General features: G+C 28.7%; 1 protein-coding gene across 4 annotated transcripts in view; it reads left to right on the top strand.

Moving 5' to 3' along the window:
• Positions 1-1,635: 1,635 nt before the first annotated feature.
• Positions 1,636-24,520, top strand: part of LOC108567418 — a 30,348-nt gene continuing 7,463 nt past the window's right edge. Inside the window, exons 1-2 of one of the 4 annotated variants that reach the window (XM_017927869.1) lie at positions 1,636-2,011; positions 21,596-21,632. The gene's annotated coding sequence lies outside the window, so the exon portion shown is untranslated. Of the gene's footprint in view, positions 2,012-13,512; positions 13,536-21,595; positions 21,633-24,520 lie in introns of those variants that run through there. The other 3 variants (XM_017927866.1, XM_017927867.1, XM_017927868.1) reach the window with 3 other exon arrangements.

Genomic DNA, 24,520 nt, shown 5'->3' with positions numbered 1-24,520 from the left:
GATCCTGTCAAATTCCTGTCACAGTGAATAATATCACAAGGTATATACAGTTTATTTAAACCATTTTCACTTCTACTGAAGAGAATATTACATTATTAAATATTACGCTCTAAATATTCTGTTAATTATGTTATGGGACAGATTAAGTGAATATTGAAAATATTCCCGTTTTTTACAAATTATATAATAACACAAACACATATACAGTAGAACCTCGCTTAACGAGCACTTCGCGTAACGAACATTTTGCTTAACAAGTAAAATGAATTGTAAGAAAAATGACTCGCTTAACGAGCGACATTTCGCATAACGAGTGACGATGAGAAGTCTTGTGTACACATATTATGTGTATTTTTAACATGTTTCATTATATGAGTAAAAATTCGGATATTTTGGAACAGATTAATCTCGTTAAGCGAGGTTTCACTGCATAATAATATGTGCACTAATTATTAGTAAGAATTTATTTTTGCGATACAACAACGAACTTCAGACACAATCATATAAAAAATGAATTACTCATCCATGTTTACTAGTCTTAGTCATTATCATAACTAAAAACAAAACTATCAATTTTAACTATAGTAAATATATGTTTTCAACGAGAATGACGATACTGCTGACCTTTTTTGCTACTCAATGTCATAAAATGATAACTCCTAATGTCTCCTCCAAATATGTATTACTACATGTTTCTAATTAAAATGTACTTATTTTTACTATATTTGTTTTTTATAAAATAAAGAAAAACTGATTTACATTTCTCGATAGATGTCGTTGCATAATTATTTATCTAATTAACAGCATAATCAAATTACTTATAATTAAGCTTAAGTATATTAAATACAACTAAAAAGTAGGCAAACGTAAACACATAAATGAATAATACTTAACACCACGTATTTTGAAAACGAACACAAATATAATTTAATTGCAATTAGTTTTAATTTAATTGTATTATTTATAATGACTTAATATATAAAAACATTATCTGAAATAAATATTGTCAATAATATTTTTGTATTTTTTTTAATACAACGTAATTAACTTTTAATCCATGTATTATACATGATTAAGCAGATAATAGTAAAGTAAACAAACAAAAAATAAACAATTTTGTCTCATTATAATTACAAAGTTTCTCAACGTTTAATTATAATTCTAATTGTTAAATTTCTTATTAGGTCAGGAAAAAGAATTCAATATCCTTGGAAATAATGCGTGCATTTTGTGAGGAATTGTTTGAATGAACGGAGATAAATATAAGATAAGAAATATGAGCAATTATATCTCATAAGAAAACAAACACTAACAAGCAAAAGTACTAAATATAAAGTTTAAGTTCATTACGTTCAAACATTGGTAATTACACCATTCGCACAAAAATACCCGTATATTTAGTATTAATTAAAACAAAAATAAATAAACAAGTTTATATTTTGTAATTAAAAATAGATTTCGTTGACTAAATAAAAAAAAAAGTAAATGTGTAACGTAGCCTTTCGAGCGCTATAAAAGTGAAATTTGCAGATGAGGAAGATGCTTGGTCCAATTAATAGAAGAAACTCTGTGCGCGTCCAAAAGAGTGGTTGCTGAAGGATGGTGGTGGAGGAGGAGAGGAGCAATGCAAGAAAAGCAGAGGCAAAAAAAAAGAAGAGGAGAGAAAGACTGTTAAATGCTAATACTGCTTGCCTCCAGTCTGGAGAGTTGTCTTGGAGAAGTGGATTTTTAGGCCGACCGAGTAATAACTCGTCCGTACAGTTCCATTCCGTTCGTGCGGCTCGAACGAAGCGTACCGTGCGTTGTTCTTCAGCAATACTCGACAACAACAACAACAACAACAATAGCATTAGCAGCAGCAAATCGCGACAACAATAATTTGTTTATTAACTATAAACTCTACGTACGATAGGAATACCAATAAAACAAACAATTAATCTAGTGCTCAAGAATTCTGCAGTTTACAACCAGTGTTCTCAACTTCTTTGCTCTTTATGGATTAACAACACAGGTGAGAATCGCTCGCACAGAAATATCGCTCCGAACCGCTAAATATAGCAATTTATTAAGATCCAACAAAAGGGATGTTTATTGTTCAATGATTTATTGCCATCCGCTGTAATCGAACATCAAAGGCCTTAACAAGCAAATAACAGTGCGCGAATTTAACCAGACAAATAACCAATTTAACTTTATTGAATCACAAGGCTTTAAACATCGAACAATACCTTAATTTAGCTTTGATCGGTACACACCTTGAATATTTAAAAAATAAACATCAACAAAATTTGAGCAACGACGAAATTTCTATTTTGAAAGCGAAATCGCGCGTGCTTTTTTAATAACATTCGAATGGATTTTGAAAAGTAAAAGTTTTCGCGACATTTACAACATTCTATGTCTTTTACAAATTATTTTTCATTTTGCTGATTTAAATTTGTATTATCTTTTTATTTTCTTTTGTAATATTGGTTTATTTTTCTTCTGTAGTATTCTTCAGTATTATTACTTTTTTGTTACTTCTGGGATTCCTTGAGGTGTATTTAGGTTCAACGCACCGTCGGGACATCTTTTAGCACTTGCGGTGCTATTTTTGGGTCCCCTAGGGCTGGGATAATATTCATAAAGAGCCTCCTTCTTTCTATCGTTTTTTTGCCTCTCCATTCATTGCAGATGCATACACAATGCAGTACACTATTCCAAAAGGGATTTAAATTTTATTTTCGTCTTCCTCCTCCACCACTATTTATGTTTCTTTCTTGTTTGCGGAACCTAACGCTACTTTTTCCTTGGATAAACATCTTCGAAAATGTTCAGAAATTAACATTCATCCTAATCAATGTCAATAAAATTTTGCTGCACAATCTAATCTTATGTTGAAGACATTAATTTTTTATGAGTGTGCATTCGTTAGTTTCGATAACGATGCGTTAAAGAAAGTACCACACACACTCACGCACAGATATCGCATTACGCATTCCGTTTTAATGAGAAATTGACGGTTCGTTCATTCAGTCGAAGAGAGTAATGTGTCGTTTACACATGCTAGTTTAATGGTTTACAAAACGATTTTACACATAATGTTGAAATACAAAATTTCTACTTTCATTAATTATTACAAAAAAAAAATGTAACAGTCTAACATAAACAAATTCAATAGTTAAAACATTTATATAATTATATTGTACAATTAATCGACCATAAGTCAATAAAAATATGAAAATAAATTCATCATTTTATGTTCATCACATAAATCAGAATACAAACATAAACTTCGTACTTAACTATGATTTATTACGATTATTTATAAAATGCGAATTACTATGAAGCATTTATTAAGCAATTAACTATTTTCTCAAAAACATGAAACTACATAATATTAATTATGGAAACTTTTCTATTTAAACCCACGTCATTTCGATTTATATAATAATTATGCAATAAGTAGTTTGTTAATATTATTAAACAGATTAAATTTATATACGGTAATAATAATTGATAGATTAAATCGTAACAATCACTTGCGTTTCCTGTTATAAAACATAATGTCTTCCTATATATGATTAAAATAAAATTATAATAATCTTGAATATTTATTACAGTGACATTTAATCGCAGTAAAAGAAAATCTATTAATTACATAGAGCAAAATAAATCAATCTCATAGATTTTATGCATATTTTATGATGTAAATTATACATAATTTGAGAGTTTCATAGTCTTGACTCTATTTTGTTTTAATAACTTATTTAACTGTTGAATAAATAATGAACATTAATTTTATAGATTTTTTTATTTCATTTGTGTTTTTGTGTTAAATTAAATCTTTGTTCGTTTCAATGAATTATAATTAACTTTAAAAATATAAGAAGTTAACTATAATACCTTTGAAAAGAGTGACTATGCAATGTTTGAATTTGACTCATTTTCAAATTTAGAATGACAAATAAAATATAATTGTAAAGTAAAGGTTACAACATAATAACAGAAAAAAAACATGATTCACACACAATGCATTTTTTTTTTGCAAAACAGAAAAATTCGTTTCATACTTTTCTATTATTAATTATTAATTCTCGATTTTGTTTGTGATCATTGATAATATAAATTTGAATGGTTTCCAATGAATCATAATTATTATCACTAGATATTTATATAAAAATGACTAAAATGTTTGGAAATTTTGACAAACCTTTATCGCATCTGCACAATTCTTAATAAAACCATATGAAATGAAGAAATAAATTTTTCAAATAATTTGGGCAAATTTATATAAAATTATAATAATTTAATTTCAATTTAGAAATACTAACGTCATTAAATGTTTATTTTCTGTTTCTTGAAATTATAAATAAAGTCCTGAAGATAAATTCGTTACAGACTTATACATTTTCAAAGTTTTTTTTATACTTATACTTTTGTAATCATTAAAGCAAATAAAGTCAAACCTCGCTTACTGCGGGTATTGCCCGACTGTTTGAAACCGGACTAATTGAGGAACTAAATACATATAAAAAAACCGCACAATAAGAGACTCGAATGTATATAAAAAGAAAAACTATTATTTATGTATAACAAATAATTATTACAATTTATTTTTATTTTGTTCAATAAAAAATTAGTTGTTTTCAATCCGGACTAATCGAAGTCCCACTATGATATATTCACAAAATTTAGCTTTTTCTGAGATTATTTTCATTAACAAAATTATCTTATGGCAATTTTATTAATGTTAAGACATTAGAAATTTTGAAAGTTTGTTCATTACATTTTTTTTTATATTTACATTTTTGAATATAAATATTTACAATATTTTGTTTTAATTGTTGGGAATAACATGGAAATAGAACTAAATGATCTTAAAGCAGACATTGAAAACTGATCACGGATAATTAGTCAAGTTTGCACGGTTTTTCCCATGAAACAGCGATTGAGTCAACTTTCTATATTTGTTCATATACATTTTTTTTTGTTCGTTTCATTCATAGGAGCCAGACAGGCGTTGTAAGCTCCGGTGAAATTTCTGTCCCATCTTCAAAATTACATACACGTACGTCGCGTCTTTTCCCAATAGCAATCGAACGCTTTCCTAGAAAGTACTTTTAAATATTTATATAAAAAGCGATGTGTGGAAATAGTTGTTCCACGTACAGTGGAAAAAAAGCAAACATCAATCACTTTATCCGTCATCATTCAATAAATGTGATTATTCGATCCATGCGCTTCATTAACAATTTTCGACAGTCCGCTTTTTTCTTCTCTTCTTATTCTTCACTATTTACAAAAGCAGGAAATGTAAGTGCACAACGATTGCATGCATTATGTATTGCATGGAAATGCGACTTATTGTAATTACGTGATTCCGTAATAAATGCGGTCTCGATGAAAACGTTGTCAGACATGGCAAATGCACACACAACGTTCGTCCGCAGTGCAAAATACACAAAGGACGAGAGGAATAAGGCTCAGTGTAAATGTTATTTTTGTGGTGATAATATGTAAATATCGTTTCGAATGCAGGCCAGATGAATGTACTCAACACACAGAGGCAAAAGTAAATACGTAAACAAATCATAAACCGTTTCTGAGTGTCGTTTTTGTGCTTCCCACATTGAAAAAATAATAAACTTTTGTAGATATTTATTATTGATAATATTTTAAATATCTTTACAATAAAACTGCCGCTTCCTGTTATAAATTTTGCAAAATTATAAAATTTAAACTTAATTATATAACCTTTAGAATTAGAAGTACATAAATTTGTCTTAACAAAAATATATAAACATTTGTCATTCGGTAATATAATACTACTGTCCAGTGTTTATCAACCTTTTTGAGTGTGGTTTTGTACTTTCCAAATTGAAAAAAATAAACTTTTCTAGATATTTATTTTATTTGATAATATTTCATATATCTCTGCAATAATATCCTTCGTTTTCAACAACAATCTTTCATTTTTTGACATATGGTGACAGCTGTCATTTTGCCATAAATATAAAAACTAAACAATTAAGATAACTATAAATAATGTGAGATTCTGTTATATTTATATCCACAATCTGTCATTCTGTAATATAATATACAAGATCTATGTTATTCCTAAATTCTAATTTCTTAAAGTAATATTTTATAAGAATTAGCGGTTACTCAAATTTATGCGTCAAATTAACATTTGATTTATATCCACAAATTGTCATTCTGTAATGTAATATAATACTACAGTCCAGCGTTTCTTAACCTTTTTGCCGCACGACTTGTTTTTAGTTGTGTTGCGACCCAATTGCTAACAATCTTTCACCTTTGACACATGGTGACAGCTGTCATTTTGCGACCCATTAACATTTTAATATTTTAACGCTGAGAACCGCTGCTACTTTCAATTGAATTTTATTAATGTTATCAGTATAAAAACTAAACAATTTTGTGTTAAGATAACTAAGTTTCTGTTACATTTATATGCTGTTATTATGTAATATAATACAAGAGCTGCGTTATTCCCAAATTATTGTTCCTTAATGCAATATTACATAAGAATAAAAGGTGATTCAAATGTATGTAATTGAAACATCAAATTAATATTTGTTACTTAATACACACATATAAACAAAATTTGATTTTATTTACAAAATTTACAGTATCATTTTATGTAAATAGTACAATTTTTCAGAAATGTAGCAGTTCCTCGCATAGTCCGATTCACTACAGTAGATGATTATTTCTTGATAATTCATACATTTTTAATACGTATTCGACTGAGATTGAAAAAAACTACTTATATAATAAAGTTATATAATTTATGTTTTCTTGTAGTTTTTTTTAATATTTTCTTTTATGTTAATTAATCTACAAAAAAATATAAATAATTTATATTATAATTTATATTATAATACATGAAATGATTGATGAAAAAACTGTTAATATGAAAATATGTTTGAAGTGGATTTATATTTATGATCAATGGTGACCTTAAGTAACCTTAGCAACGAAATTTAATTCGACGCTTCATTCACGAAGACTTTGACCCACTTACAATGCATCATTTATTTATATTTGGAACTGCAACGAATTTTTCTTCAACATCTTGCATTTACATAAAAAATCAATGTTAATCTGTCGATGCAATAATCCGCGATTACATCATCATTACTAACCGAAAATCTGCGTTGTCCGTGGGCGGTTTTTGTGTGGACCATCATCGACATATTTTTGTTTAAATAAAATAAAAAAACAACTGCGATGAACATGCAAACATTTTTTTCGATTCATTAGAAACGCGGCGTGAAAGTCCGTTTTACTAATGAGTCTCCAATTACTTCTTAATCCGTATTGTTGAGATTCCGCATGGATATACATATAGGAAGCATATAACGATAAGAATTTACATACTTCCACAACGCATTGTAATTAAATTGAGCCTCGTAGTCTTCTTTACACTGTGCACACACATGTGTAAGCGATTCACCACTAATCCGTGTCATTTGCAATTAAACTACATAATTATTAGTCCGACAAAAATGTACCAAAAAAAATAAAAGAAAACAACAAAAAATATAATAAATAACATAGGAGACCGCATGTGCAAGACAGCAATTAAATCTGTATAATTGCCGCTTTTCACTTTAATATTTATTACGCAAAGCAAAGTTTTTTTTTTATTGTCTACAGAACGCGCTTGGAATGCACGAACGGAAGTATTTTATATTTAGTGCTTTTCGTAGTCTTCATTGGTTGTTAAAATTCTTCTAAGAAATCAACGAAGTGCAGGGAATGAAAAAATAATTCAATTTATATTTGTCATTACTGTTTAACGATTGGACCACTCAAAATTCAAGTTCAAATGATGTAACTTTATGTTAAATGGGGTAATTAAAAGAACCATCCTGTTTTTTAACGAAACATCCGTGTTTTTATTTGTGTATACAGTTTTCTACAAATGTGGAACTGACGAAAATAAATGAAGAGCATTTAAAAACTATTCGAGGAATTCTTTTTTTTTATTACGAAAATCCTATAGTATTATTTATTATTTCGGTTTCGTTTTCAGTATTGTTTTAGTGTTAAAATTCTTATACATAAACGACTGTGGTTTCTCTTTATTTCAGGACAAAATATATGCATTACAGCAGTGATTCTCTAAGTGTGGGTTGTGTAAAATATTTGGGGGGTCACAAAAAATTAATGACATATCAATCCTGCTTGTTTTTCAACACATACTCATTCTTCGGGGGATCGCAGGAACTTTATATGTCCAAAAAAGTTTGAGAATCACTGCATTACAGAATGACATTCATTAAACAAATAAATCTTGAAAATATTTATTCCAGTTTTGCATTACAGAATGACATATTTTATTCAGTAAATTTAAATAAATGTTAAGATTTAATTTGCAAGAATATTACATTATTTAGATATGCATTACAGAATGACAATTTATGTAACACATTTTCATATTGCTGCATTAGAGAATGATATAATATTCTAGTTTACAATGTTATTCAAAATAATTGCATAACATTGTACGATCTTATATTATCCTTCGCTTTTGATCGGAACGGCCTTAACTTTCGTTGGATACAAGCTCGGAATGAAATATAAGCTACACTCTCTAATAAATTCCACCTGCGGAGATTTACAAGAAGTTATATAAAAATAAAGAATCGAATAAGACGTGTCCATGAGAAACAGCACCATCGACGGGGAACTGCTTGAACTTCGACGAAGAATTCCATTCTTCGCTTTGAATAAAAAATTTCCCTTTCCAAACTAGAATGTTGCTGGTATTTTAATTAATAATCGCGACGATTAGTGGTCTACCTCAGCACTCCCACATTGTTGTTGCAATTCGTATTCGTCGTGTTGTTTAATATTTGTATTCACAAATTATTTTGCATTCATTAATAATCGCGATGCGAGTGTTTGAACTTTCTCTAAACTTTTAACAATGGAAGCAACAAAGCGAATTGATCGGGAGGCAAAAGTGGATCGATACAAAAGGTGATACCTTTACGTGGGAATTGATAAAGCGTATAAACAATGATTGGAGTTTCGGAATTTATGAATGCTCTGAAAACCCTCCCTTTATGATTCATCTTCTACTCCGATATCCGCTCGGTGTTGTGAGTAAAAGGCTTGTTATCTGCCTATATGTAAAAGCAAACATGTACGGATGCGTTTGGAAAGCGAATCCATCCATATAGTGATAAATGGGTTCCGAGAGGTGGCATAGGAATAGTTGGGATGTTTGTCTTCATCGCCACGAAGATTGCCTTTAATTGAAACCGAAGCGAAATTTTAATCTGAAATGCCTTTAATGACCCACAGCCACGATCAATTTGCTTTTATTGTTCCTTTCATTCATCTCTGCACGTTTCACTCTTCAATTCTGTGATGGATATTGCACTTGGCCATCTGCTCACGACCACTTATTAGTTATTAAGACATAAGCATCATCCGAAAAAGGGGGGAAAATAGCGTATTTAGAAACTGAAAGTTCGCCATGCAATGCACGTTTATGGATTGATTTAGAAAATGGAGAACAATTTTTATTGTCCTTTCACTGAAATACCATTATTAATGATCGTCGATAATTAGAAATTGAGAAACTAGATCATCTTTTATTACTCAATTATTTAGCAAATCGATATAAACATTTTAGATTATCAAAGCCATAAAACTCTTTTATTTTATATAACATTTTTAGAATTGACCTTACTGAGAAACTAATTTAAAAGTCATTTTTATTACTTAGAGTAGTATTCATAGGTTGCCATAAACATTGACGTTTTTAATAAATCAACATAAATTGCTAAAGAAAATCAAAACTGAGAAACTAATTAAAAGTTTACATTTGTCTATATGCAGATAATTAGAAAAATATACTTATTAAGAGTTTATCCTTTTTTGTTTACTTAATTATGTGGTTTTAATAGGTTGACACAAACATATTTTTTTTGATTTCATATAAATCGTTTATTTGAATTCCATTTCAGTGGGAATGTTTTTAGTATTGATCATTGAATAAATATTTATTACAATTATTTCCATAAATGATTTATCATAATTTGCAAACAGTGAAAGTTAAATTCCGTTTTATGTTAACTACAAATGAGACAGAAAACCTTGATTACAGATTTAATTATAGATTGCATTTACGATCGAAATTTCATACTTTAATGAACAAACAAATGTCACACCTAAATTAATTTGAATAGAAAAAAATAATACAGCAATATCTTCTATAGTGCAAGTTTTCGAAACGAGAATAAATTATAAGAATTTTAATTAGTTTTTTTTTGTACTGTTCATTTCTATTTTATTTAGTTCTTTAAATTTGTCCGATTCAAACAATTCGAGTTAGCTAATTATCCGTACTATTTGAGGTAATGCTCTATACATTTGCATCACTCTGGGTATTTTGTTTAAATGATTTTGTTATTAAAGAATTAATAATTACACATATCCAATGAAAGTTTGAATTAGTGAATACTTGAACTTGTAATTATCGAATTATACTAATTAATTAATTTCTATATTCAAAGTAATAATTATTGCAAATAAAAATAGATTTAATTATACAAATTACAAAAGATCATAGAATTTATAATTTGTGATTGAATTTTTCTCTTAAAGTAAAAAATAATTAAAATTATTGAATTACAAATGCAGTAATAATGTATGAAAGATAAATTTCTTATTTTCTACTAGAAATCGAGGAATTCATAAATATAATTTTAAAAATAATACAATTATATATTAATTTGTTCTAGTTCAAAGTCTTTTTTTTTAAGTTATTGAAAACTATTAAAATTAAAGCTCACGTTATAGAAAGAAATGTATATTTTCAAATAAAACTATTTAACTTCTGAATAATAACGAATAAATGATGTCAACATTATTTTTAAAGACTTTCAAAGATTTTTTTAAAGAATCAAAGAAACAATACGTTATGACCTTGTATATTAATGTTCAAATTGTTACAAGAATCCAGTAAAGAATCCCAAGTAAATGTGTAATTTACTGTAATTATCCAATCATCATTGATTCTACATAATAACTTCAAGTCGCCTACATTTCGGAACATTGCATCTGTTACATTTTGTACAAGAAAAGTAGTGGATCAACAAAGTATAAGTGTTACGAAACCATCAATTATTATGGACCATTAAGTGTAATTCGTAAGCTTTCAATTTATTGAAGATAACAATAATTGCATAATTGTGATACTTTCACAAAATATTATGTACGATAGCGCGTAAAATCTGTATTATTTGATCCAAGATAATCAAAATAATTGCACAATTATTATTACGTAAAAGTATAACAGTTGTTCATATTTCCTTTATATAAATGTCTCGCATAATAAATTATGAATTAGGAATGTAATAATTATTAGATTACAAAATTTATATTAATTATGCGAACAGTTTGCAACCTCAATACATCGCATATGCATTTTCCCAATCGATAAACCTTAATGCATGGGTAATTGTAACAGCGCGAATTACATAATTCCGGATCTCCGTTGGTGGGAGAACTAAAAAAATAAAAGAATAACCACACAAAAGCCCACATCTGCAGCGCATACTTTCAATCTATTAGAATAAAACGCATTACGGTCTCCAGATTAGCTTTAATGCCATTGTGCAATCACAGCGGTATTTCCTGCAAAAAAACGGAAGAAAATAAACTTTACGTAATCGAGGGATTCCTATATGGAACATATTTGCATTGTGCGCCGAATATGGGATGCAATGCAATGAAGTCCTCCTCCAACGCGCGCGACAAGAGTTCAAAAATAACAATATTATTATATAACCGTTGCATTGGTTGTTCCGAGGCTGACGTAACGAGAGTAAAAGTTGGGACCTTCGCGATTTTCAGGCAATGATATTCCATTATCGACCTAATTGCAGCCGGAGCATTTATTTATTTTATCCTTTTGCAAATCCATCTGCGTTTTTCCTTTGCAAGGACGTTCGAATCGCTATGCAGGATCGTTGCGAAATCCATTTTAAATGTCAGCTCGAAAAGTGTACTTGCAACGACGATGATGATGATGAAGATAATTATGATGTTGAATATTATTATTATTAAATATTAAATAAGTACGTTACGTGTTTCGTCACGACAGTTTTGCATTTGTTATGTCCATATATATTTCTTTTTTAAACAATTGTCTCGACGATAAAACGCATTCCTTTGGCTTATTTATCGCATGCCAATATTAATAACACCTTTATGTTTTGTTTTTACTTTGCTGCTGTTGTCTATATTATTCAAAGTGCAAATACGGAAACGTTTCGCAATTCGTTTTGCAAATTCGTTTTATTTCTCTTTCATTCCGATCAAAGTACTATAGTTCACTTCTTGTTGTCGTTTATATTTTTATTCACAATACGTTGACAATGCTTCATTATTTGACCACATCTAGATACAAAATTGTAGACAACAAAAGTATTAAATTCAATGCGGTTTTCCTGTCCGAAAATACACTATATTGTCTTTTAATAAAATATATACATTCTTAGAACAACTGTAGGCGAACATACATATTAACATACTTAAGAAAATATGAAATTTTCTTTTGCGAATTTAATTATGAATAGAAAAATTTCAAATTTCAAGTTTGTGAATTTATGTACTACAATTTTGTACACTTGCTACATTTTGTACAAGAAAAGTAGTAGATCAACAAGTGTACGTGTTACAAAATGTATTAAATTTGTTTTGGTTCTTTTCTCCGAAAGAACGATGGTTGTAACAAGAGAGTTTTTCAGCAAAATTTGAAAGGAAATTTTTAAACCTCAGTTCCGACCTTCCGCACAAAGGATGTAAATAAAATAGATGGTTTTGAATAGAAAAAAAAATACAGGTAAAGATCAAAATCAGTCGGGTATAAGGAACTAAATTCCTGTGCATTTTTTAAAGAAGTAGTGATCTCTTAAAGTTTTGTTCTTATTCGTAATTTTTATTATATTTTCTAATAATAATAATCTAGTACAAGTTGAATATACAATACCTCGCATAGTGCGGCTTCTATCAGTCCTGATTCACTATTGTACGATTTGAAAATTTAAATACTAATTAAATTTTAATTGAGCAAAATAAATTAAAAAAAAATAGTACATAGTTTTAAAGTCCTCAATTAGTCCGGTTTCAAACAGTGAGGAATATTGGCGAAACCGATTACCTGCGCTTTGCGATTTATGCCTAGATGTATATATGTTTATTCATTCCAATATTAAGTTTTATAGTATAAAAGATGTAAGCAAATTTCTTGCAATTATATAATGATTTTCTTATTACTACTTGAATGATGTTTACTGGAATATTTATTGTATTTCTGAAGGTTATAATACGGTCATTCTCGAAAACTACAACGATTTTTACCATGATTGATTTGATCTAGACTTCGTGTCACATGAACAACCCAAAATTGATTTAAATTGACTTTAAATAGGCTACAGGCGTTCTGTTTTCGTATACAATTACGCTCTATTGTAAAGCAATGATTTGATTCCTTGTCCTCGCTCTCTGTAAGTCACAAAAAATTATTAGTATTCAAAGATAATCTAATAAACGATATACCAAACGTTATTCAAGTTACTTATTTTTACTAAATTTAGAAAAACAAAAATTTTTAAAATCAATATCTATGTTTTATTGAAAAATTATGTAGAAAAATGATTTTTTATTTTCAACAAGAATGCATATATTAATAGTAAAATTACGTTTTTTTTAAGTATTCATTAAAATAATAATATTTTTTTTTAAGTTGTTATGAAAATAGAAAGTAATAGGCAATTACATGCTTAAATGTAAGAAAGCAAACATGTTGAAAATGAATATACTGGAAGTGCGTACACACTATTAGAATAGTAAAAAAAAGGAAGTAAAACAACAACAGCTGTGTTTCTGAGACAATACTTGAGAGTAGAAAGAACTCGCAAAAGAAAAAAAACATTGAAGTAAAATGTGCACAACATCAGGTCAAGGACTTTAAAGAGGAAGAATTGTGTACATAAGACTTGTTTCTTTACAATACATATTTCATACAGATAAAATAAGACATTGTGTATTAAATGGGATACAAATGTGACAATTTCATAATTGGATTTAAACTAATTATTACACTAAAATATAAATAATTCCACAATTATTGATCAAATATAATAAATACTGTAATGAAATTCAGCAATACATCGCATATTTTGAAACCGGACTAATCGAGACTTGACTGTATTAAAGGAAAAATATTGTTTGTTTAGACATTTTCAAACTACTATAGTGAATTTGTAATGATCCAAGCCGCACGTAGTACTGTAATTAAATTATATCTCATATTTCAAAGGTTGTTGATGGTAAACAAAACTGTGGACTTTAAATTTCATGATTCGACGATTCCGGCTCCTTTTCCGAATGCAGCATTAGCATAAAATTTGCAAATTGAAAGCAAATGGAAATAAAAAGTGAAAAATAAAATAATGGCATTGTCTATTTTTACGTGTGTATTTTTTTAGTTTAATAAACAATGACGATTGCTTATAAATTCATCTTAATTACTGGCCTGTTTGCACATATTCAAACCGAAGCTTCCTGTTTTTTTTTTCTTCACCTTCTTTCATCTCATTACCATCCCGTGGTTTATCTGCACGTAACTCGAAACGATTGTTGTAAGCAAACGAAAGAAGAAGAAAAAACCACGGCACCTTTCCCATGGTGTCACCTTGACTGGAAGGAAGGAATTCACGAAAAGAATGAGTTTTTTTTTAAAAGAAACACAAATTTAAAACAAGACGACCTCCGACGATTCGCTTCCTCCTCTTGCGCAACTCCTTCGAAGCTGCAACCATAGTTTTCGAGGCTCGCCTTTCCTCCATCCGTTCACAGCGTCTTCTTTTATTTCCATTCGGAATGTTGATACTGAGAATTCCAGATTTATCAGCGAGGCTCTCCTCTTTCGCCGCACGCTTTGCTTTGCAGGAAGACAGAAATATACACGCAGTTTGGAAACAGGAAATGCGAGGCGCTATTCTGGATGCATCGCCAAGTATGGATCTCTGGGGTGGAGAATAGGAGACCAGGCGCGGTGGTGGAAATCGTTTCGGTATATAACAAGAACGTGTCGAGGATGGAAAGTTTAGCCTCCGGCTAACTCGGGCCTTGAACTTACCTCACAATATACTCACACCTTTATTATACTCGTACATATTTTGTTTGTATTCTGTTTCTTTCCATCTCAGGTGTATTTTCGTAATCCCGGAGTAGGACAAACAGGTAAAGGAAAACGTACTACGAAAACAGGTGTGTTTACACTAATTAATCGTGGCTCGATCAATGCTAATTTCTTGAAAGAAATCATAACCAGGTGAACAAAAAATGCGCTTCCAACTTTCGTGCTGTTCGAATGGAGCTACTTTCAATCGGTTCTGGCGAAATAGCAAAAAGGTAATAGCTCCGTGCACTTTACCGATGTTTTGGCTATGTGCAATGGCTGCGCCTTTTACGTTCTCTCCACCTGCATTCTGCACGTTCTCTCTGCGGGATTTCTTTTTCTTCTATTTAGTTCGAGGAACTATATGGTGGGGTTTCTTCAATGCTCTTGGTAATCCAATACCTGTGTGAAATGCACCTGAGACTCTCTCGGCGCCCTTTAAATCTGCACGTGATAATGACTGATTGATCTCAATTAAACCATTAACGAAGATCTCTCTTCCACAGAAACATCTCAGTTTGCAGATAGATAATGTTATTTCGATCTTTCAATACAAGAAATAATAATTGATTGATTTACTTTTCATTATTAATAGTTAAAATTATTATTAGAAATCAATCCATCTACAATAATATTAATTAAATTAATTACAATATAAATTGATATTTTTATATTATAATACATACAATAGAAAATTATATAAAAAAATACTAAAAATATTTAAGTGATATAGATTACTAAGATTAGGTATATACTTTAGTACGCAAAAATCTAGAGCTTAAGCGTGACATCCAGCCGAGATTGTTCTATAATTATAGAACAAACCTAATCTTTGTTTTATTTTTGTACACTGGAAGAAAAACAACTTGCATTCCTCATTTGAAACAGTTACGTGCCTCAACGTGGTAAAAATTCTTCATTTCTTCTCCTGTCAGATATAATATATCTATTACGATTTGTCTTATATTTAGTTTTATTTTAATCAAGCTTACCTATAGTAACTATAGAATGAATGAACGAATGAACTAAAGTTTAATTAATGATTTTATATTGAGATGAATACTTTGACGCCAAATAATTTTATTTGTATAATAATACTAATAAGTAGTAATTTTATCAAAATATTAATAGTTTTTGTAAATAAATAAAAAGTATTTGTTTTCTACATAATCTAATTGTATTTCTTTAAGTAGGAAAAAAAAATAATTGGGATAGAAAACCTATTAAATTCTTATACTATTTTTTATATTATAGACAACGAATATAATAATGACTTTCCTTTAAATTGTAGCAATTCAATTAAAAAATCATTAAATATAGTATAATTTTAAATATAACTGTGTTCGAATTTCTCTATTTGCCTAAAGGCAAAATTAAGTATGTTAGAAAAAAACAACAATTTGTTTATAAAACTATACTTTATGTAATCTATGTTAAACTAGTTTTATGATCAATGAACTAAATAGTTTTTTTTTATTATGCTTATAATTATAGACTCAGTGTTGTTTGCTATAAAGTTTGTTTTTTTTTTGAATAGATATGCAAATTTGTATATAATTTGTTATACATAAAATGTAATATAAAATATCTTTTTTGCATAAATCAATTTTATTATCATATTAAACAGGTTTATTTTTATTAAAGTTCCAAAACATTATATTATTTCTTATGTCACCTTATGGAGTTTTTTTATTACATTTATAAATCTGATCTAACATTATCAAAACAGATAACATTAGCAGATGAATTTGTATCATCTCATGATAATTATCCAGATGTGTAATTGTAAAATTTACAAAATGAAAACTATATATTTTAGGAAAATGTGCTAATATATCCAAATCCACAAAAGTTACCTTTAGAATAACAAGTTATCATCATAATATATTAGATTAATTAATAGAAAACATACAATTATTATTATGAACTAACTTACAACTATAATTGCTTAATTATATTATACTAATTAAATTTTAATATGAATTCCTATTCCAAACGACTCTAATATTAGACTTCAAAGATTTAAGTGATGTTTCTTACTTCCAAAAATGTACGAGCCTTAATACATAATTTAAGTGACAGATTAGACTGACTTTAAATAGAAATCTCCAATATATCATTTTAATGTCACTCTAATGTCCAACTTCAAAGATTGAAGGAACGTATGTATAATTTAAGTGACAGTTCATACTGACATCTCCAATATGTCACTTTAATGTCACTCTAATCACAAACATTATCCAAAAATGTCAAAAGAGACAATAGTTTGCATATACAAACGAAGGTAAATAGTTTTATTCTAGAGTTTCAAGGAATTATATCATTATAAGGCTTTTATGTAATATATTAAGTAAGGATATTTTTGATACTCCCACAAAAAGTAATTAATTGATTTAAAATTATCCCACTGATAATCAGAAACTCAATCAATGTATTATGTAATTTAACTAGGCATTAACATATTGTATTTTATGGAAATAATTATGTAAATTTAGATCGTAAAATTGAATAAAATTCACCGTAATATTACATTAAAATATTACTTAAAAATAAGGCCATTATTCAATTATAAGAAATGCATTTGTTTTTCTCTTATTGTTGCAATTGTGGTCAAGAGTGTTCTATCGACAGTTGCATAATCGCATTGTAGGAATTCCATCGAGCGCGTTATTAATGTATGCCAACAATCGGCAAAAGAAATCGCCTTACGTAAGCCGTCTCGTTCCTCTTTTCTTTACGTGCTTTCTTTTTAAATTGAAGAAAATAAAGAGCAGCGAACGCGAGGAACGGTTTTAATTATAATTTATAGGAGCACCGAAACCTCTGGTTCACATATTTTAACGGTGAATTAGTCTCGATGCTCTTTCTTTTCGCTCCTCCGAGCTCGTTTCTGGGTCCTTAATTAGCCCACTTAGAGGGAATTCGTGAATGGCACTTTGATTGCACGCACCGAATCGTGTGACATCAGCTACTTCGGTACCATTGATTATCGTGTTTCCTAACGCGAGACGCGTGATTGAAATTTGTAATGTATCTGTAACAGATTTCGAGTGAATCGCATTCCAAAACAGCGTGACCTAATCCAATCCGCATATGTTTCTTGCAAAGATTATTCCACTGTTAGATACTTGATTTCAATTGACAATGGATTGTGATACAATTACAATAGAAGCAATCGTGTTGATTTCTTACTCAAACATTTTCTTATTGATGTAACTACAGTTAACATTTTGAATTGCTAAATATTTATAAAAGTATGTAACATCTCATGATGTCTATCACTGTCATAGATTGACAGCGTAGTAGTTTGTGCATATGACTGTCTATAGATTTAACTCTTTGAACGGCCAAAGATTCCTAAATTTCTAGACAACCGAATGAGACAACTTCCTCTTTCCTGGACATTTTCAAAAAAAATATAACAATACCCCACTAGTCATGTTCAAAGGGTGGTACAATGCGTGTCCCACCGCCGCTCAAAGAGTTAAATAGCTGTTTTCAGTCATAAGTCGTGTGTTTTATAACTATCATTAAAACTAAACTGACAGCTAGATTTGTGTAATTTGCAGTTGATACACCTGACTGTCATTTGAATCACATGTATAGTTTTTGTTTTCAAATGTCTTTATTTTCTTTAAGTATTCTACATAAAATTTTATTGCAAGATTATTTTTTTTATGATAAACTGTCATTATACGTATTTAAGTATATAATTCAGTACTTGAAGTAAATAAATTATGGATTAGTGATGACAGACGGATAAACTAAATTACGTCATTAAAAAAAAGACAGTAAACTTATACCTCAACAATGTTTTCTTAACGGAGGTCGAACAAGAGAAGAATAACAATTACAACAACTGTTTCAAATAACCCATATAATAAATATAAATCAAAATCTACGTTCATGATCAACTGAACCGTTGTATTGGGGAATTCAGTCGTTGACTGAACGTGACTGATCTGATATTCGACAGACATAAAAAAGCTTACTTAATAATACACATTCTTGAATTTACTTAAAATTTCGTAAAAAATAAATAAAATATTTGATTTTTTTTTTTAAATAATTGTTGATCAAGTTTTAAATTTAATTATGTTTTAATGGTTTTAATTTTCAATTCATTTATATATATTTTTATTACTGAAATTATTCGATTTTTAATATTTCTTCATAAATGTTGCATTTTTTTATAAATGTTTTATAAACTTTTTACAATAAACATTAATGTTTATTAAATCTAAAATCTTTCCTATTCATTCATCTAAACTTCTTTATATAAAAATGTTTAAATCTGAAAGAAGTTCCTGTTATTGTTGTCGAAAGTAATTACCATAAAGAAAACTGAATGTTAATGAATGCACGATGAATCGGAAAAAAAAGTTGTTATAATTACTCCGATTATTCTGCACTTATTATAATCGGCGCTAATATAAAAAAAATAAACATGGGAAAAGCACATTAATTCCATAAATAATTAAAGTAGAAAGTTGTTGTTTTTTTTGTGTTGTTGCTGTTCGCCTTTGCCGTTTTAAATTAACGGACGTTGAAAAACAACATTTACCCACCTCTTACACTTTTTTTTCACTAATTACAATACAATTATCGCGATTATTGAATGATTGAAAGAAGATTTTCACCGATCCCATGTTTATAATAATTAATTAAATATCATCCATTCATACGTTTTGAAAGTATCATCTTGGAACATTGTCTTCCATTTTTATAATAACCAGTGAATTAATTAATTAATTAATTGAGATGGTGGAGTCAACGATTTGCGAATGACCCGAGAGAGCGGCTGCATTTCAAGTGGATCACCATAGCAACTTTGTCTGTTCTATTTTTATTTATATCGTACTTAGCTAAGTGCGATAATTAAGTAGCGGATGTATAAATAAGCCTAGGGTTGTAGACGTCAAAGATGGAACACACCCATCGTTCGGCGTGGAATTGTCTCCATTGTTCACGGCTCATTTCAGCCGTAAAACGGGTCATGTCCATTGCATTCGAATCATTCAACCTGCAAATAATAAATGAAAACAACAACAAGATGCACTTAAGCCCGTTTCAGTCGATGATTGCAATATAATTTTTAGACGTAAATTATGAAGGGAATTTATAACGGATGGTTATTGCTTTAATGCACATCTATTAGAATGTTTTTGTTTTGTTTTTTTGGAAAGATTATCGTGAAGGCGGAACACCGAAAGTAAATTCGAAATAAATGAGCCTTCAACAAATGGTAATCTTCCATAAGAAAAATTGTATTTGGTTGAGTAACGACGACGAAATTTATTTTTAAACTTCGTGAAATGAGAAAATCCGCATTTGTCGTCGTTGGCATTTGTAATGTTGCAATTCTCAAATGCAATTCCACTTTTATTACGTAAACTCAATTACTTTTTTACATATTTACATTAATATTATTTATTGCAATAGTTATATAAAATAGTGAAATTGTCCGACTTCATTATTTTATTATCCTACATTTATTTTTAATCTATTCTAAGTGTACACACTATAAAATATCTCAAGGTTGACAATTGAAGGATATTCTTACATGATTATTTCCTTTAGTTACATAATAATAATAATGTACAATGCAACAGTCAATTAAACTGAGTGTTTGCGAACGTTTCGGATTATTAAGTTTCTTCAAGAAGATTTGTAGAAAATATTAAAATAAACGTTTAAATCTATCATAAAAACTGCCACTGTTTTGTGTTTGCTACAAGTGAAACATTGTTTTTTCATTTCTTTCAGGAATTATTCTTTAAATTTTTCTATTATTTCAATACCATTCAATTCTCTACACGTTTTCATTAAATTTAGCTTTTCTATTCCTCTTTTTTAAATAAGGTTTTTCTGAATATACATTGAATTAACAACTTACTATTGATCTTTATGTATATAGAATTTATTACATACAAAATTGTTTTGATTTGACACATGACAGATTAAATATAACTGACAGATTTGATGTTAAAAATTTAGGTACTTCAAATATATATTTTGAGATTAAATCTGTCAATTAAATAATTAATGTTATAGACGTCAAAAATTTAAAAAAATTACACTATTTAATAATTAATTAGATAAAGATTACATTTTGATGCATTTAACAACTTTATAATTTGGTTAATTAATTTTCTACAAAATAAAACTTAAATTAATGAAATATTTTTTAATTCAGTTATTTTTTTAAAGAACACTTAAATTATAATATAAGTAAGGAAACATCGACTTTTATTTGCATTCATGACACCTACGGCTCAATAAAACATTTTCAAGTGTCGTTCCGAAAAAAATAGAATAATTTAATGTCATCTTGTATGGAATTCCTCCTCTTCGAAATATATATTTTTAACATTCTTACAGAAACCAAGGCTTCCTGTAGCAGCGTATATCATTCCATGTAAGTAACTAAAAAAAATATACATAAATAATTTCAAAGGAAAATTAAAAAAAAAACTTTTACTGAAAAAATGTATGAATACAATATATAAACTAAACAAAAAGTACAAATAAATCATCAATTTTGTTACAAAACAAAAATTCACTGTCAGTTTTTAATATGTATGAAAGTTGAGTAAGCCTCAAATTAATTAAAAGTATAATTAAAGATTTAAATGTTTTATGTTCTACACATGAAACTGTATACGTTGTTAAAATAACGTATACAGTTTCATGTGCATAGATGATCAAGATATAACGTTACACGACGATCGTGACAAAAACATTACTTATAATCATGACTTTAATATAATCACCATACCACAATTTAATTTTTACCTATGTATTTTTTTCACATCTTGATTTTATATCGAAAATAACAAACAAATAAAATAATACATTCGTTTATGGTAAATACGATTCCGAATGTGAATTGATTCAGTAAGAAACATATGTTTTCGTAGCGTGAAAACGTGAGCCAGTTCGGTAAAGCGAATAACAGTAAAAGTTGTTTTTGTGATTAGCATGGAACGTATAAATATTAATGTCTCCAGAGCTTTTATAAATCCGAACGATGATGAAGGAAGCGAAATAAAAAGAATGAAATAGAGAGACATGTGTATATGAGGCATACGACACATGCTAAAGCGGACACATTTCGAATGCTAAAGGTTCACTTGCGTATGCATATTGTGCAAAGCGCGCAAAATTATGCAAGTCTCACTTTACCGTTTACAATCTGCATTATTAATCTCGAAGAGAGAAAGAGCAGAAAAAAAAATTATTAATAATAAGTAGATGTGTAAGTAGATTGCGAGCAGATTTCTAATAGCTAATTGCATACGATTTCCTAATTAAAGTCATTTTGAAATTCTATATATTATGTTTATGGATTTTCTTAAGTTCGGCTTGAATTATCCTTGAATTTAGAAATAATTTAAGTAATTTTATCTTAAATTTAATTAATATTATTGTCAATTACAAATGTTAAAATTATTTTTTGTAGACGAATTTCCTTATAAGTACTTGACAAGTTCTTAGTTAAGTCATGAGACGTTACAGACTTTATACTTAGGAAGTACTTGTCCATGAGTAAAGAGATTTCATATTTTAAATTTCTGTAAATATTTTAATAAATAATTTGAGTAATCGGTTTCGTTCGCACTGTTTAAAACCGGACTAATCGATAACGATCAATCAAACCGTGAATCAGCACAGATCGAAGCCACATTATGCGATGAATTCTGTAATTCTAAAGAATTATGGAAACTACATAAATAATAATATTTATTGCAAAAATTACATAAAACGTATGAAATAAAAAATCCTTGATTCATTGACAAATAATCTACAAATTACATAAAACATATTCAAACATTACTTGGCAAAGTAACACATGTAGTGTGGATAACTATGTAGTTATAATATACAGTGGAACCTCGCTTAACGAGCACCTCGCATAACGATCGTTTCGGTTAACGAAATTTTGGAACGGATTATGTTCGTTAAGCAAGGTTCCACTGTATGTTTAAACATCTGAGCTGAACAGGTGTGCGAGCAGCTTAACACTTTCCAAGTTATTATATTTTTCGCAATAATTTCCTTATAACATATTTTCATAATAGACACTTCATACAATAAACTTGTTGTTCAATAGAATAATTAAAAGGTGTAGATATACAATAATGGATTAAAGAAATTAGCAAAAACTCAATTTATTCCTAAAGACTATTCAAAAACAGTAACCTCAGAAGCGTATAGTGTATAGATTACGACAATAATGAAATTATAGTAATAAGACAACAAATCACACGAAAATCTGAAAAAAAATGCAATATCAATAAATTAAAGAATTAATTTTAATATTTTAATAATTATGTAAATTGTAATATAAGAAAGAAATCAAAAGCGGAGGGAAAAAGAGTACTATAAATATGTTAGCGCGCTCCCACATAGAAGAGTTCGTTATTTCGTTGCTTTAACCATTTGACCTCGAAGATGAGAATCTCTGGAAATGTGACATGAAAGTTTCGCCAATAAGCTCAAGCGACTGTAAGTGTTTCCTTTTAAATTTAACTAATTACATTTTAGACCTTTCCATTATTTGTTTTTTTCCTTTCCAAAGCGAGAAAAGCGCATTTCATTTCGTGTGATTAAGGCCAAAGCGTATTTAAAAAAAGTTTATTACTTCGACTCTACCAAAACAATTTAATTAGTCGTGCAGTTTCATATCGAAATAACAGAAAAAAAGAGATACGATACATGCAGTTGCAAAGTGAAACTCACTCGATATTAGAATATTTTCCTTTGCGAAGAGGATTTACCATGTAGGGAACGGATTTCTTTCGAAGATTTCTCCTCGCGCAATTTCTGCTACGAAATGCTTTAATTATCATCATTGATTTAATGTGATTCGCACTCGGAGTCTAATATAATGCTCATCTTCTAGGAAGGATACGAGAAGAAAAAAAGTATTATAATAGTAATAATAACGAGAAGAGAACCGAGTGTATAATTAAATTTCTTTTCTCGGTCTCAACTGTTGAGGCAACTCTTGTGATATTAATTTATGGTTCTATTTTTGGATTTGTTTTCATCTATTTTTCGTTTATTTTAACAGTTATTAACAATTGGAATGTTGAAATTAAATAAAACGAGGAAGTTATTTATTCAGCAAATTCACATAGTGCTTTTATGAAAAGAGAAATCAATAAATAATTAATTGTTAATCAGTTATAGGCGATTATTATTAAGTATAACATGAATCATTAAATTCCAAAGAAGAAATTTTAAATGTTCTTCGTCATTAATTTGTTTCCTTGTTGAATTTCTAACAATTTTAATTAAAAC

The sequence above is a fragment of the Nicrophorus vespilloides genome, unplaced genomic scaffold, assembly GCF_001412225.1.
Source record: "Nicrophorus vespilloides isolate i.1.1-1 unplaced genomic scaffold, Nicve_v1.0, whole genome shotgun sequence".
Lineage (NCBI taxonomy): Eukaryota > Metazoa > Arthropoda > Insecta > Coleoptera > Silphidae > Nicrophorus > Nicrophorus vespilloides.
Note: the sequence above shows the minus strand (reverse complement) of the source record. Positions and strands in the feature narration are given on the sequence as shown.